The sequence below is a fragment of the Malaclemys terrapin genome, chromosome 6, assembly GCF_027887155.1.
Source record: "Malaclemys terrapin pileata isolate rMalTer1 chromosome 6, rMalTer1.hap1, whole genome shotgun sequence".
In the NCBI taxonomy this organism is placed as follows: domain Eukaryota; kingdom Metazoa; phylum Chordata; order Testudines; family Emydidae; genus Malaclemys; species Malaclemys terrapin.
In genome coordinates, this window is record NC_071510.1 from 87427166 (window position 1) to 87444133 (window position 16968).

At 43.0% G+C, this 16968-nt stretch overlaps 1 protein-coding gene across 2 annotated transcripts in view; it reads left to right on the forward strand.

The window, feature by feature from the left end:
- Nucleotides 1-16968, forward strand: part of POLK (DNA polymerase kappa) — a 106082-nt gene that overhangs the window by 761 nt on the left and 88353 nt on the right. The gene's annotated exons all lie outside the window — the stretch shown is intronic.

Here is a 16968-nt window from a genome sequence, read left to right on the forward strand (position 1 = left end):
CTGCTCTTCTGGCATGTTAGGGCATGTCTGCACTGCACACTAGAGCTATGTCTACACTAGCACTTTTGTCTATATAACTTATGTCACTGGGGTGTGTGTGAAAAAAACACACCCCTGAGTGAGAAGTACACTGACAGAAGGGCTGGTATAGGCAGAGCTATGTGGGCAGGAGATGCTCTCCTGCCCACATAGCTACTGTCACTCATTGCGAATGGTTTAATTATGTCAACAGGAGAGCTCTCTCCCATCAGCATAGAGCGGCTACATGGGAGATCTTATAGCAGTGCAGCTGCATCAGTACAGCTGTGCCTCTGTAAACTCTCTAGTGTAGACATGGCCTTAGCCTCGGCTCTGACTCTGATTTGAACCCAACCCATGCCCCCCTTCCATCCACACACACATCAGTCAGATTCAAGTCAGCAAGCACTCAGGACCTAGGTCCTAGGATCCTTTTGGGGTGGGAGGTAGGTCAGAACACAAGTCCTGCTGTGAGACTGGTCCAAGCCCTATTATTTTGCAGTATAGATGCAGGTCTAGCTGTGGACCCGAGTCAGAAGGTCTGCATAGTGCAGTATGGTCCCGTAAAAGCTGGTTCCAGGAATTGTAAACCAAGTTGTACGATACAGTGTGGAAGCTCAGGGAACACCAAGTCCACAAGTCCAGGTCCAACAAACCCATTTTTAGTATGCAGTGTAGAGATTTAATTACATATAGTGCAGTGGGCCCCACATTTTTATGTCATCCCCCCCCTCAACCTATAATGTAATCTGTCCACGCCCCACGGGAGATGCGGCTGGGGCTGCATCCAGGAAGCAGGCCACGGTCAAGGGCTGGAGCTGTGGCTGTGGCTGCAGCTGGGAGCTGCGACCTGGGGCAGGGCTGGGCTGTGTTTGGGGATGTAGCTGCGGATGAGGCGGGAGCAGAGCTGGGGGTAGACGGGGGTTGGTTGTGCTCCCTCCCCACCCCCTGTGGGGACTGGCCTGGGCCCCACTGTGCACTGCCCCAAATGATCCTCTGTGCCCCCATAGTGGGGCACACCCCACAGTTTGGGGATCACTGATATAGTGGTTTAGTTTAATTTTGATTATCTTGCTACAAGAAGAGGAGGCAAATTGTATGTTGGTGGAACATTATTACAAACTTGGCACTCAAAAAAGAAAGTCATGCTTTATATTTGTGCAATCAATGTAGTAAACTTTAGCTTCATAATATTGTACAGTGCAGAGAACAAAATGACAAAGATTTGTGATTTTTTTGTTGTTTTTCAAAATCACTTATGAATGAGTAGTGTATGGGCAGGCCTACACTACAAATTTACATTGGCACAGCTGCACACCTGTAGCATGTGTGATGAAGACACTCTAAGATGATAGAAGAGAGCTCTTCTGTCAGCTTAATAACTCCACCTCCATGAGAGGCAGTAGCTATGTCTGCAGGAGAAGCTCTCCCATTAATGTAGTGCTGCCTACACGGAAGGGTGGGTGGATGTTAAGGTCGGTATAACTGCTTCACTCAGGCGTGAGGATTGTTCACACCCCAGAGTGACATAGTTATACTGATATAAGTTTATAGTGTAGACCTGGCCTAAATATAAACAAGAAAAGGGTTAACAAAACATACTTGTGTATATTTACAAGATGAGCATTACCAGTAGGGAAAAATTGCCAAAATAGTGACTTACAACTTTACTGTTTTACAAGTGGATGTAGGAAATTGTCAGTGTATTTAAGGCTCATGTATAATCAGTTTTCTATTTCATCAGTGTGTAAAATAATCTGTGTTAAAGATCAAATTTTGAATAAGGCAATCCATTTCACTTTTCAGACATGTAAGTTGCTGATGTTCATGAGTCATTGAAATGCTATTGTAAAGCTGCATTTCCTCTAAACTGCGGAACTTATGACATATAGCTTGTGACTTTGTAACAAAGGCTGTATTTAAAATGTGGCCGCCTAGCATTGGTTATATAGTTCACGGTGTGCATTTTGCACATTTGAGACCACTAGAACTAGTGCCCACTCTTAATAAGTAGTGCAAGGGCAGGCCTACACTACAAATTTACATTGGCGCAGCTGCGCCGCTGTAGTGCATGTGATGAAGACGCTCTAAGATGATAGAAGAGAGCTCTCCCAACAGCTTAGTAACTCCATCTCCATGAGAGGCAGTAGCTATGTCGGCAGGAGAAGCTCTCCCATTTATGTACTGCTTACACGGGAGCGTGGGTGGTGGGTGTTAAGGTCGGTATAACTGCTTCGCTCAGGCGTGAGGATTGTTCACACCCCAGAGTGACATAGTTATACGGATATAAGTTTATAGTGTAGACTTGGCCTAAATATAAAGAAGAAAAGGGTTAACAAAACATATATTATAAACAGAAACTGAGTACCAAAAATAGAAATACTTCCAGGTTGCCAAAACTGACAGAAAAACATATCCTCATTCAAGCAGGTTTTAAATCTAATGTAAAATTGTGCATTTAATGAATTATACTGGCAAACATTATTTTAACACCTTACAGGCAGGGGCCCAAATAATCAAAATTAAAAAAAAAGAGTTAAGATTGAAAGTGTTTGATTTGAGTCCAGCTTTTTTTTTCATTGGCTTTTTTTTTTTTTTTTTTTTAAGTCCACCTTCAAAAACACCCCAATGGTACAATGTCTGGCCTTTCCACAGCTATATAACCCTTCATCCTTTCAGACTAAAAAATTGTAAGCATTTAAAGCTTTTATTCACACTTTTACCTGTAACTCACCCCCTCAATGATTTATCGTGGTCCTCTGCATTTGTCTCTGTGCCTCTTCCTGATTCTTTGTAACTCTCCATGCCCTACTCTAGTCCCTATCACATCTCTTTAATGTCTCATGTTCTGCCATCTCCAGGTCCTGTGCCCCTATGTGTCTCCCAGTGCTTTACGCTCCTTTCCAGACACTCCCATACCTCTTTTTTCTTCCATGCACCCTTTTATTTTTCTTGGTACCCTTATCCTCTGTCTTAGTCCCCTGTGCAACCTTGTTCATGCCACCCTCAGTGCACTACACTCTCTCATGGCTTTTCTGGTCCCCAGCACTCACTTTCCATGTCTTACTTCCCTTTGTCCCACACCTCTATTCCATGCCCCTTATGTGCTCCTCCTCCAGAACTCCCATTTTCAGACCAGGGTCCATGTGACCTCTTAGTTCCCTACCCCAATCCCTGTTCCTTCTGGTCTCCTAGATAGAAGTTGTGGGGAGCTTAAAAACTAGTTTTATAATGGGAAACTAGCATCAATCTAAACCAGGCCTGCACAACTCGTAAAGCGGCGAGGGCCATATTACTCCAAAGAAAACAGCTGAGGACCGAAACCCCCCAAGCGCCACCAACTGTCCTCCTCCCCCCCCCCCCCCCCCCAGCGCCGCCTGCCCGCCCCACGGAAACAACCCCCCCCCAGCGTTGCTGAAACACACGCACCCCAGGGCCACCTGCCCTGCGGAAACAAACCCTCCTTCCCCAGCGCCGCCCCACCAAAACAGCAGTATTGAACCTCGGTAATTTGTTATAGCGGGCCCTTAATGTAGTATAATTAAGGTAAAAGAAAAATGTCTTTTTGCTAGAAGTAGAATAAGATCTTCCCCCTACTTTGTAATCAATTGCCCTGTTGAATGACTGAGGTGTGAATGAGGAAGGCATGGAAGGCAGGCACCTCCAGACAGCTGCAACCCTTGGAGAGGGCAGGGCTGGCTCTAGGATTTTTGCCGCCCCAAGCAAAAAATATTTTGGCCGCCTCCCCTTTTTTTTCGTGCCCCTGGCCCTGCCCCAACTCCACCCCTTCTGAACCCCTTCCCCAAATCCCGCCTCCTCCCCTGGCGTGCTGCATTGCCCCTCCCCATTGCTTCCTGCGGGCCCCCCGCAACCTCCCGCCCTAGCTCATCTCTGCTCCGCCTGCTCCCCCGGGCGTGCCGCCGCTCCCCTTCTCCCCCCTCCCTCTCAGGCGAGGGAGGGCGGAGAAGCGGAGTAGCAGCACATTCAGGGGAGCAGGCGGAGTGGAGGTGAGCTAGGGTGGGGGGGCGCAGGAAGTAACGGGGGGGGTAGAGGAAGCACTCCTCGCTCCAGCTCACCTCTGCTCCACCTCTGCTGCCTCTCCCGAGCGCCCCACAACTCGGCTTCTCCTCCCTCCCAGCCTTGCTTTGCGAAACAGCGGTTTCACGCGCAGCAAGCCTGGGAGGGAGGTGGGAGAAGCGGAGCGACGGCGGCGCGCTCAGGGGTGCAGGCGGAGGCGGAGCGGAGGTGAGCTGGGGTGGCAAACTGGGGCGGCGGGGGCACTTTTTCCCCCATGCCCCGGAGTCGGCGCCAGAATGCTGCCCCTAGAAATGTGCCGCCCCAAGCACCTGCTTGTTTTGCTGGTGCCTGGAGCTGGCTCTGGGAGAGGGGATGGGAGCCAGACCAGATCGGTAGAACAGGTCAGCCACCGATTTGCTGCTCGCCTCCTCAGCCCCCCTCCCCCGGCTCGCCTATTCACCCCCCACCACTGCCCGCTCGCTCGCCTCCTCAGCCCCCTACCCCTCCGGCTCGCCGGCTCATCTGCCCGCCCACTCACCTCCTCAGCCCCCCCTCCCTCACCCGCCGCTTGCCTATTCACCCCCTGCGGGCCTCACAGTGAGCCCACACGGACCACGTGTGGCCCCCGGGCCGCATGTTGTGCAGGCCTGATCTAAACCATGGAGTAGCTACTGTTGCTCCATAATTATGTATTGAATAAAAAACAAGAAAATTAAATACAAAAATAGTTTTTCATAGTTCTATTAAATAAACCATGACATTTGTAATAGATGATCATTAGAGCCCTGCAAATCTGTGGATATCTGCTTTCTATCCACAGATCATTTCTGCAGATCGTGGATCAGATGCAGATACAAATTTTGTATCCACACAGGGCTAGTGATCATGATTTATCTTTAAAAAGAGTAAGTTTTAAATGTATGAATAATTGGTTCACTCACTTTTTCTCCAGTGCTTCTATCTTTTCCTTATTTTCTGATTACTGTCCCCAGTTTCCCTATAATAAATTTGTTAGTCTCTAAGGTGCCACACGTACTCCTGTTCTTCTTTTTGCGGATACAGACTAACACGGCTGTTACTCTGAAACCTGTCAGTTTCCCTATATGACTCTTGATCTTCTTTTTCCGAATCCTGCATAAACACAGGTTGACCTGGAGCTTTCAGGATCTTGTGTTCTTTGAGAGACATCAACTTATAATTGTTCTTACATTTAAAACCATTTAAAAGGCTGTCCTTCAAGTGCTTTTGTTTAAAAAGCAAAATTTGTCTCTAATATGTAAACTGCTTTTAATATTTTTGAAAATGTGATTTCTTTCCAGAACAATTGCATGTGATTTCCAGAAAAGAGAACACAATTTAGGGATGTTTTAAAGTGAAACATGAAATATTTTAGAAGTTCTGTTGCTGAAAGAATATACAGAATATAAAAGTACATTTTTCTGTACAAACGAGATTGCAAGTGGCTGTACACCTTTTGGCATGCCCTTTGCTAGTGAGTTTTGATCATGGCAATTTTTTAAGTAACCTTTTCTGGCTATATTACAAATTGTTCAACATTTGTTTTCTGTGGTTCAGATATATTAAATAATGTCGATAAGCATATCTGTATACTGCAAACCAAGATCAGAAGATTTCATTTGAAAAAGTATTGTAATGCTATATAAAAATTGAAACAGGAGGAGAAACTGCAGATAACAAAACAGTTTTTTGTCCTCAAAGTAAATTTGGAAATCTTCAAGCCAAACCAATTTTTCTAGCCAAAGTTATAAAGAAGCTAAAAACTGAGCTTATAATGGGACCTGATTACAGCCTTATCTTGGGAGAATTGATATGCGTGTGGACAGCATTTAGGGGAGTTCAGATAATTTAATAATAGGTGATAGCATAATCATTGACATTTTTTCTTTATTTTTGTTTGTTTTCAAATACAATGTTTCAGAAGAGACATGATTTCAGACATCTGTGAAGGGGGCCTGATTATCAGAAAATACTGAGCCAACTGCTCTTTTAAAAATCAGGTCTCATTAAGATGTTTCAACTTCAGCACCCAAAATCACTAGTCTTGTCTGAAAATCTTGGCCCAGTTTTATATTCATATATTCAGCTGTATCAGCACATCATATCCTTAGCAATTTACAATTTTGCAATACAAAATTGGGATAAAATATTTAAATTTATCTCTTTAGATTTTTCATTACTAGCTCTCTAAAACAAAGGCTACAAACATGTAACAATCTCAGCTCTTCATCTGAATGAGTCAACAGCAAATCGAGGATGTTAAGTTTCTGTACGCATACACGCTAATGTCTGTCACTTTCCATCAGTTCTTCCTGCCAGTTCTATTCTTGTAAATCAGCAGGGGATTGGAACTGACAAGAATCCTGTTTTCCAGGTTCTTCAGAAACCAGAGCTGTTGTAAATTTCAAACCCCTGTGGATCAAAAGAATGGAGCTTGTGACCCTGTGACCTGCATATTGGCATGTGTCTTTGTTTATTTGTGGTTTAACACAGCTGATAGATGTTCCCCTTGTAATGATTAAACTATTTTTTAAAGGGCTTAAAGAGGAGGTTACATTTGAGCCTGTCAGCAAGTGTTCTTTTTGTACAGGACTTCTCAGTAGCAAAGGGAGATATACATTAGGCGCATAGGCATAAATCAGAGAGAAATCTGGACTACAATGTTATTATTTTAGGTTAAAACAGTGGTCTTCAATCTTTTTATGCACAAGATCACTTTTTGAATTTAAGTGCAACCCAGGAGCTACCCCGCCCCTTCCCAGAAGCCCCACCCCACTCACTCCATCCCCCTCCCTCCATTGCTTGCTCTCCCCCACCCTCACTCACTTTCACCGGACTGGGACAGGGGATTGGGGTTTGGGAGGGGGTGCAGGCTCTGGGCTGGGGCCAAGAGATTCGGGGTGTGGGAGGAGGCTTCAGGCTGAGCCTGAGGCAGGGGGTTGTGCTGCAGGAGTGGGTGTGGGGTGCAAGCTCTGGGAGGAAGTTTGGATGCAGGAGGTGGCTCCAGGATGGGGCAGAGTGTTGGGGTGCAGGAGGGGGGTGTGGGCTCTGGGAGGGATTTGGGGTGCAGGAGGGGGCTCTGGGCTGGGGCACAGTGTTGGGGCGTAGGAGGGGGTATGGTGCTGGCTCCGGGAGGGAGGTCAGGGCTGGGGCAGGGGTTCGAGGTGCTGGCTCTGGGAGGGGGCTCAGAGCTGGGGCAGGGGCATGAAGTGCAGGAGAGGGTTTGGGGTACAAGAAGGGGCATGGGGTGCTGGCTCTGGGAGGGGGCTCAGGGCTGGGGATTGGGGTGCGGGCTCCCGCCAGGCAGCACTTACCTTGGTGGATCAAAGCAAGTTCAATATAATGCGGTTTCACCTATAACACGGTAAGATTTTTTTGGCTCCCAAGGACAGCGTTATATCAGGGTAGAGGTGTACTGTAGTTTGAATTCAACAAAATGCTGGACTTGGCAGAATAACTTTCCAATACATAAGTTCTTAGTAAATATTTTAATAGTATTGAACTTCCCTAACTGTGACTAACGGAAACAGATGGACATACCTCTTCTGTTACTGCCCTAGAGATTCAGCAAGTAATCAAAACTATGCATTTGGGGAACCCCCATAGGTCTATTCGCTTATCTTTTGTATTTTATGTACATTTATCAAGATCAGCTTATTCCTGTACTAAGATGGTTGTAATTTAATTATGTAATGGTGGGAAGTGTACCTATAGCCAAATCCCTCCTGTTCAGCAATAGGAATAAAGCCAATAAATGGATCACATAGTTAAAATCTTAATATATTAATAATAATACTTAGCTTTTGTGTACTTCTTTTCATCTGTGGATCCCAAAGTGCTTTACAAAAGAGATGGGTCTTAAAGTAGAACTCATAGGCCCCAACCAAAATAAGGGCCCCATTGTTCTAGGGCTCTGATCCTACAAGACATGGTCCTTGCCTCAGACAGTTTGTAATGTAAGTAAAGTGACATATGAAGGATCGTGGCTGAGGATTACCCTTAAACCATCTCCTTAGACCTTTGCCTGTTCTCCATCCATACTTCAGTTTTATTCTATCCTGCAGAAAGTAAGGAAGCAGGTGCATGAGGTGTGTGGGATTCACTCGTGGAGGATTTTCCTAGTACTTAACCTTACTTTTGCCCAAGAATATGCTCTCCTCACGTACGTGATGGACCTTAATTTTGTACTCTTCTCTGAACTTGGTTCAAGTATGTATAACACCAAAGTTCTGATATTTATTCTCCAGTCCAGGATGTATGTGCCACAATAGTTTCTTTACTTTATAAAACACACACTAAGCAAATGGACTAGCAGGAACCTACCTATCAGAGATCCAAAATAATATCTGTTAATGTTTTGCATATTGTATTTTTAGTGGTGAAAAGTTGTTCAATGTGGTAAGACTGAATTACATCCCCACCACAAAAAAACAAAAAGTTGGGCTTTTGACAGCTTGCAGTCTGATTGATCTGTTAACTTAAAGGAGAGGCTATGATTATCAATGACTTCCTTTCATAACATTATGCTATGTTGAGGCACTTAGCCTATTTGCCTGCTATCCTTGTTGTTTGTCTTGGCTCTTGAGTCCTTTGCCTCTCCTAGGAGTGTAGGAAGTGGGGAGGAGGCACTGTAAAGTTGTCATGACAAATATATATATTGGGGTAATTCACTGCTTTCTGAATCCCAAAAGAACACTGAATTATCCCCACACCCTTATGGCAGTGCATTGTAATCAGTGTTGTGTTTAACTCTTTTCTGATGTTTGACTGAGCTAAGCATGAATGTGGTTTTAGTGTTTAACTAAAAATGAATTACTTTATTGTGGGATTTTTTTAAAAATGGTAAATATTCTTGTCTGATTTTTAATCTCTGGTACTGGTAGCTGGGGATTTCTTTAGGGTAATGTTTCACCTGCCTATCCATGTAATGCATGCCTTAATGTTATGCATGTTCTTCATCAGAGAACTTCCAGTATATTTCTGAACTCATACCTGTGTAATTATAGGTGGAGCTGACATTGCCTAATACTTTCCATTAGAAGGTTGTTTTCAGTTGCTTGTAAATTTGCAAAACTTTAACCATTTGTGCTGAAATTTCCTATTCCAGGTGTCTATCTGAGGCTTAACGTCCCCCTCCTCCCCCATAAGTTTCAGTAAAAATGGTTAATCTATTTCCATGAAGGATGTTAAAGAAAAATGTTATTTTCCCAATGCTGAAAAATTCTTACAAGTGTTTTATTAAAAGGTCTAGTGCCTCCAAGCTTTGGAGCACAGACTTGAAATTCAGCAGGGGCATTGCCATGGGCCAGGGGGTGTCTTTTGCTGTCCTTGTGAAAATCCATACAGTTAGCAGAATTATAAGCCACTGAAAATTACCATTTGGATATGCTCAGTAGAATTTAAAGTAAAATTCTCCAAACAGGTTCCATTCAGTGCACATGAGGGATGTTGCTCAAGAAGTGAAGCAGGACTGAATAGCAAACGAAGCATTTTTTTATAAGATGCTTCAAGTTGGGTACACAAAATCAGTGAACAATTTTGACAATTTAATCTCTGTGCCTTAATTCCCCAACTGTAAAATGCGGATGATAATAGGGATGAAAAGAAATTCACTAAGTCAGATATTACTATGAGTGCCATAAAAAAAGCCCACAAAGAGACTGATAGCTTAGTATTCAGTATAGAATTGGGATTGTGTGCAGTAAATAAGGCATGACATCACACATTGACTGATGATGATAAAAATAAATATTGAATAGCTACACATTCATTGAGCTTCATCCACCCTGTGGAAAAAGAATAGTATGTGATCAAGGAATTAAAGTCTGTATCTAATGCATATGCCGAAGGGGAGGTCGGTGAATTAAGGTTGTGTGAGCAACTTCAGTGCTGCATTTTCTAACTTTTGAGTGCTTGACTTTGCAAACTTAATACTCCTAACACAGTTTTTGTATGTAATATATTAATATTGATAAATTGATTCTGAGGTTGGGCACATTTTCACACTTCTGGCTGCAGTCGTGGCCCTATTGAAGTCAAATGGGAGTTTTGCCATTGACTTCAAGGGGGGCAATATTACACTCCAGGTGTCTGTGATAAATATGTGATAAACTGAAAAGATTCTGCTCTTGAAGGATTCTGTGTAATCAGGTACCTAAGAAAATCATAAATGTGACAAATTACTGTGTGAATTGTACCAGTTTTTTAAAATAATTATTCTGTAAATGTACATTATTGGTGATGGATCCAAGTGTGGTGAAGTGAAGAGGAAAGAACCAACCTTCCTCCACTTCACAGCAGGATACAGTAACCCTGAGTTAAGTGGTCCTCTAGCAACTTAATTTGCAGCCAATAGCTGCATAGATGTGATTATTGCCAAATGTATCCCAGAAGTTTATAATCTGCTAAGGAATCAACAATTCTGTTAAACACCAATGTAAGAGATTTTCCCACCATATAGAGCCCTTTAGATTTTAACAGTACTTCACAGTAGGCTACTTACAATGTTCATTTTTTATTTAAAAAAAAAAAAGAAATTGGGTAACTATATATTACACTCTCTCACTAGGGAAAGGAGAGCTCAATTTCTGGTTTTAGCCTCTTGATCCCTGGGCTGCATAACTGTAAAGCACTTAGATCCCAATTGTAAGTGATATCTTGTATTGATCAATAGCCATCCCTGGTTAGGTGCCTCATTGATGGGAAGCCAGGGTAAATTTCGGTCTTTTATTCTGTTTCTCTTTCTCATTTGTACTATTAACTTCAGAGTACCCTATCCCTTTTGTATCTCTTGTTCTATATGCACAATGATCCCTTGCAGTCAAAATTGAATGAAATTAAATCCTTTTCTTTCTGACTTAGTTAATTGTGGTGTCTCTTGTCCCTTTGTGGATCTGTAGAATTCTTTTTTAACATTAATAAGAGTTGCACTCATTGCTGCATTTCAGAGTAACAGCCGTGTTAGTCTGTATCCGCAAAAAGAAGAAGAGGAGTACTTGTGGCACCTTAGAGACTAACAAATTTATAATGACAGGTTTCAGAGTAACAGCCGTGTTAGTCTGTATCCGCAAAAAGAAGAACAGGAGTACTTGTGGCACCTTAGAGACTAACAAATTTGTTGGCTTTTTTCACTAGGATCAAAGGTAAATTCAGTTTTATATTAATATGCCCTCTCTCTGTGGATTAAATCCTGCAGTAATAGGGGAATGTGTACAATTATCCAGTAATTTTTTTTCATTCCCAACATTTGTGTATTGAGTTAACTCTTATACTTTTGCCTTGTTCTCATTTGAAAATAGACATATTCTACAAAAGCAGAGGTAAAGGGATAGTTAAATCTATTTTTACTTGCGAAAATCTCAGAAGCTTACTTTATGGACATGTAGTAATGATACCAAGTGTCAAGTTTTAATTAAATGTTTTTGTTGTCATTTAATAGTCTTATTGGAATTGTGAAGAAATCGTGAAATGGGGCTTCTTATTGGAATGAGGGTAGTTGATTTTTTTAGCACATCACAAATAGCAAGTCAAAGGATTCTGGTGGTGGAATTACTGGGATTTGAATGAAGGCAAGCTACAGGGTTGCAGCAAAAATAGATACTTATTTTAAGTTAGGAGAGGGGCACTTGATATATAATCACTTCCTCTTAGTGCCACTTCACACACATGTCCTTATTCCTCTTCTGCTCTCCCCATGCTGCTCCCTTTCTGGTATCTCCAGGACTATTAGATTCCCCACTTCTTTCTCCGACTTCTTTCGGGCTTCTATGGCTTGCCTCTTCCCTGCAATATGTAATGCTTCCTTGCTGTTTGCTTCCTTCAGTCCTGATCATAAAATTACTTTTAGGCAGGATACAGAACACAATTTCTTCTCAGTGGAGCCCATCTCACCAGTAGAGCATCCCACACATTAGTGACATCCTCTGAGCTGCTACCACCACCACTTGATTTTGTATCTCCTACGAAGCTATGGAGGACAGCAGCTGCTCCTCTTCAGTAGGGAACTCTCAGAAGAGACGCTTGTATTCCTCCCTAGTTGTAGTAGGTCCTCTCCTTCCAAAATAAGGTGACCAGAGAGCAAGTGTGAAAAATCCGGACACAGGGTGGGGGGTAATAGGTGCCTATATAAGACAGAGCCCCAAATGTCAGGACTGTCCCTATAAAATCGGGACATCAGGTCACCCTACTCCCAAATAATTGGAGTAATAGGTTGGTGCTCAATTGCAGGCTGACTGACTTCATGGGTTTCTCTGATCCCACACTCTACACAATAGAACACTAAGAAGAGATATTTAGCATCCCTTGCATCAAATGCTATAAGAGAAACAGTGCAATCTTACAGAGGTTTCTTGCAGTGGCAGCATCCCCGAAATACATTGGTATGTGTAGCCATCTACCCTGCCTCCTGTTCTAAGTAGAATATGTTCATTTATGTTTCTTCAATCCATAAAACTTTGCACCCTTTTTCAAGTTGTCGTAAACAAACTTTAATCTCACTGTGCTTTAAAGTCAGACAAGAATTCTTATAGTTAATTTTCATAGGTCCATTTAAACCTTTACTCCTTATCAGTTTCTGCACTGATATCAGCAACATTTTGTTCCTTCAACTTTGTTTTTGCAATGTCACATGTTCTCCCCCTCCTGTGTTTCTTTACATGTTTAAATTTGTTGTTTTCACTCTGTTTACACTGGTAGATCTCCCACTACTTTGATTTGACAGTGCTGTGCCTGTAGGTTTATTATTGCTTCCACAGTTCATTTGACTGCAGTGAGCTGATGTCTTTTTTTCCTAAGGACATGCCTTTCTGTAAACAAAATGGTCTTCAATTTCTGTTTGTCCCACTAAACAGCTGAAAGGTATTTTACCTAGGACTCACCTTTTCTGTTTTGTGCGTCTGTAAATCCTGTGGAGAACTAAACTCATGTCTCCAATAAATGATTTTTGTCAATTCTAATTAAGCTATTAATTTATATTTATGTACTTTATTATTTAAGTACCAATAACGTGCTCTGTGCTATACAAGACTGGCCCTACCTAGAGGAGCCTACAGTGTCAAAGACACATTAATAGACCAGAATTAGTATTATCTTAAAATGTTACTTTTTTCAATCACCAATGTCTTCATCATTCTCCTCCCAGTTATGTAATATTGACGTAAAGAAGGCATTTGACTGACATGAGTTAATGCTTGAAGCTCTTGCAGAAAAATGGAGTCTTTAAAAATAATGTTAATAAGGAGAGGGTGGGAACCTGATGTGCTGGGATAAGCAGATCAATCCAAGCATAGGAAGCAGCATGGAAGAAGCCACAAAGACTGGAGTGGGCAAAAGAAGGAGGTAAGGAGAGAGAAATTATCTAAAATGTAGGCTTGGTGAGGCATCTCCTCTGGGGAAAAGTCATTACATCCATTGGTATTTATAATGTCTATTACCTGTGCGGCTTCTAAATTGCTTTTCTTCCCCACACATTCTCACAACCAGGCATTGCCGGTACCAGTATGACTACTTTTGGACTGACTGAAATGGAAGTGATAGTTAACCTTGCACAGACTTTAGTGTGATCATTGAAATGTGGGGAACAGTGCTTTTGGCTTGAGCTGGGAAGACCGGCTACTCTGTTGCAGTTGCAGGGCCAATGGTTCCCAACAGTGTGGTTGATTGCACCAACACGGGTGGAGAGAGTATGAAAATGTGCTTCAAAGTCATGCAGCACTACTGAGCTGGTCTCAGGTCTGCCTGGCACTCCCCACTCCCAGCTGGCCTCAGAGCACCCAAGGTGTTCGTCTGATGTCTGCTTTTGTTCTGCGCTCTGACAGGCCAGAGCCAAAAAAACACAGATTATTATTCAGCTGGTCTTGGCTTTTCTGAAAAAATGTCATGAATAACAAACCGAATGCATTAAATATAATTAAAACTTAAGATTTTTTTAATCAGATAGAACTTTTATATTTAAAAAATATAACTTGCTCTACTACAGGAATGCAGTTGGTCTCCTGTTCCGGGCGAAAAATTCAGCAAAAATGAACACCACCATCATTAAAGAAAATAAGGGAAACAAATGCATATGCTTAAAGATTTGATAAATCCATTCACTCACAATGAATTAGAGAAGCACCTTGATTAGGGTTACTCATAAGTTTTTGCAGAAACTTTCAGCTTTCATTTCTAATACAATTGGGAACATAACCTTCTAAATGCGAACAGAATGCCATACTGCTAAGAGCTCAAAAATCCTAAGAATGAGATAAAAACCACAAGATTAAAAAATAATTAATTAGTGATGCTTTTGGGTCAGTCTTCTGAGTATTTAACATATAGAGGAATCCTTCCCCTCCATGAACCTGTATGTGATCATTTCAGGTGGAAAATTCAACCATAAATGCCTAAACGCAAATGTGGGCTGCCTCCAGATCTTTGGCAGGGGATCCTGCTTCTTCTTTCTTAACCCTTCAGCTGGAGAAGCAACAGTTTTTAAATATGCATCTTGCTAGAAAAGTTCCAGCACTGTTTTATTTCCATTGTTGTGCAATAGAGTTACTTTGGTAACTGGTCTGGGTGTGCAGCACATCCAGAGACATCCCTTGAAAGGGTGTGGCTCCTATCAGATGGAAAGGACTCTTGACTGAGGAAGTAACTGAGAGGAAGTTAAGGAGATGGGTGCTCCTTGCCTCGGAGAGAAAATTAAATTGTTTTTTGAATCAGCAGTAGGAGGGAGCTGCCTTTATACCCTCTTCCAATAATAAATACATGTTCTGATATTTATTGAGCTCATGCTGAGCTGTCATTCAGAGAACTCTGCTTTTTTGTGCTAACCCACTGAAAAGGAGATTTTGTCATAGGACAGTTGCTTGGGCAGCATTTCATTTACATTTTATTGAAGAATGACTTGAGGTCTGGAAAACAGGTGGAGAGTGAAAGAATTAAGAGGCTCAATCAACTTACTGTGTCGAAGCAAAGGTTATGGGTGACTTGTTTGTGATCTGCAAATACCTACGTGGATAAGAAACGTGATAGTAGCTGGCTGTTTAGTACTAGCAGAAATAAGCATAATGAGATCCAATGGTTAGATGCTGAAGCTAGACAAATTCCGACAAGAAAAAAATACACATTTTTAACAGTGAGGTTAATGAACAAATAGAACAACTTTCCTAGGGACATGGTAGATTCTCCATCTCTTCAAGTCTTTATATCAAGACTGGATGTCTTTCTAAAAGATATGCTCCAGCTCAAACAGAAGTTATGGTTTGATGTAGAAATTCCTAGTTTAGGTTCTGTGGCCTGTGTCATGCAGGAAGTCAGGCTGCTAAATGATCATAATTGTCCCTTCTGGCCTTAAAATCTATTAATTTACATTTAAAAAATAAATTTAACATGGTGGTGGGAAGTGCCAGTTTGATTTTATTTTTACAATGAATCTGGAAAGATAGCCTGTCACAAGAAAAGCCACTGTGCAGCTGTAAGTCTAATGCAGTACGCTTTGCACATAGGAATGTTCTTTATTTCAAATTGGCAGTGTAATTTTATTTTTTTTGTAAACAAAACCTGTCTCTCAGAAAGGACTATTATGATTGTTTAGTCAGACCTCCTATATCAAACAGGTCATGGGGCTTTAGGGTTGCCAGGCGTCTGGATTTCAACCACTAAAAGTCCGTCCTGTGGCGCAGCAGGGCTAAGGCTGGCTCCACCTGGCTCCCAGAAGTGGCTTGCATGTCTGGGGCAACCACAGGGGCTCTGCGCGCTGCCCCCTCCCTGAGCGCTGGCTTTGCAGCTCCCATTGGCCAGATACTGCAGCCAATGGGAACTGCATGGGTGGCGCTTGAAGGTGTGGGCAGCACGCAGAGTCCTCTGTCCCCTCCGCCTAGAAGATGCCGGAGGTAAGCGCTACCTGGACAGAGCCTGCATCCCAAACCTCCTCCGACATCCTGCCCCAGCCCTAAGCCCCCTCCAGCACCACAACCCCTGCCCCACCCCAGAGCCCGCACCCCCCAGTCGGAGCCATCACCCCTTCCTGCACCCCAACCTCCTGCCCCAGCCCTGAGCCCCCTCCAGCACCACAACCCCTGCCCCACCCCAGAGCCCGCACCCCCAGTTGGAGCCCTCACCACTTCTCACACCCCGACCTCCTGTCCCAGCCTGGAGACCCCTCATTTCTGGTCCCACCCCAGAGCCAGCACCCCCAGTCAGAGCCCTCACCCCTTGCCGCACACCAACCCTCTGCCCCAACCTGGTGAAAGTGAGTGAGGGTGGGGGAGAGCGAGCAATGGAGGGAGGGGGGATGGAGTGAGCAGGGGTGGGGCCTCTGGGAAGAGGGTGGGGCAAGGGTGTTTGTTTTGTGCAATTAGAAAGTTGGCAACCCTATGGGGCTTCCCTGAATTCCTGTTTGAGTGACAACATATCTTTTAGAAAAATAACCAAATTTGGTTTAAAAATTGCTATTGATGAATAGTCCACCACAAACCTTAGGAAGTTGTTCCAATGGTTAATTACCCCCACTGTCAAGAATTGTTCACCTTATTTCTAGTCTGAATTTGGCTTGCTTCAACTTCCAGCCGTTCATTCTTGTTATACCTTTGTCTGCTAGATTGAAGAACCCATTCTCGTATAGGTTCTTAAACACTGTGATTAAGTCTCCCCTTAACCTTCTCTTTGTTAAGCTAGACTGAGCTCCTTTAATCTATCATTGTAAGGTATGTTTGCCAATCCTTTAATAATATATCATGGCTCTTCTCTGAACTTCCTCTCCATTTTATCAACATCCTTTTTGAACTGTGGATGCTAGAATTGTACACAGTATTCTAGTGGTGGTCACACCCTGGCCAAATACAGAGGTAAAATAACCTCTCTACTTCAACTTGAAATTCCCCTGTTTATGCATTCAAGAGTTGCATTGGTCCTTTTGGCTACAGTATTGTTCAG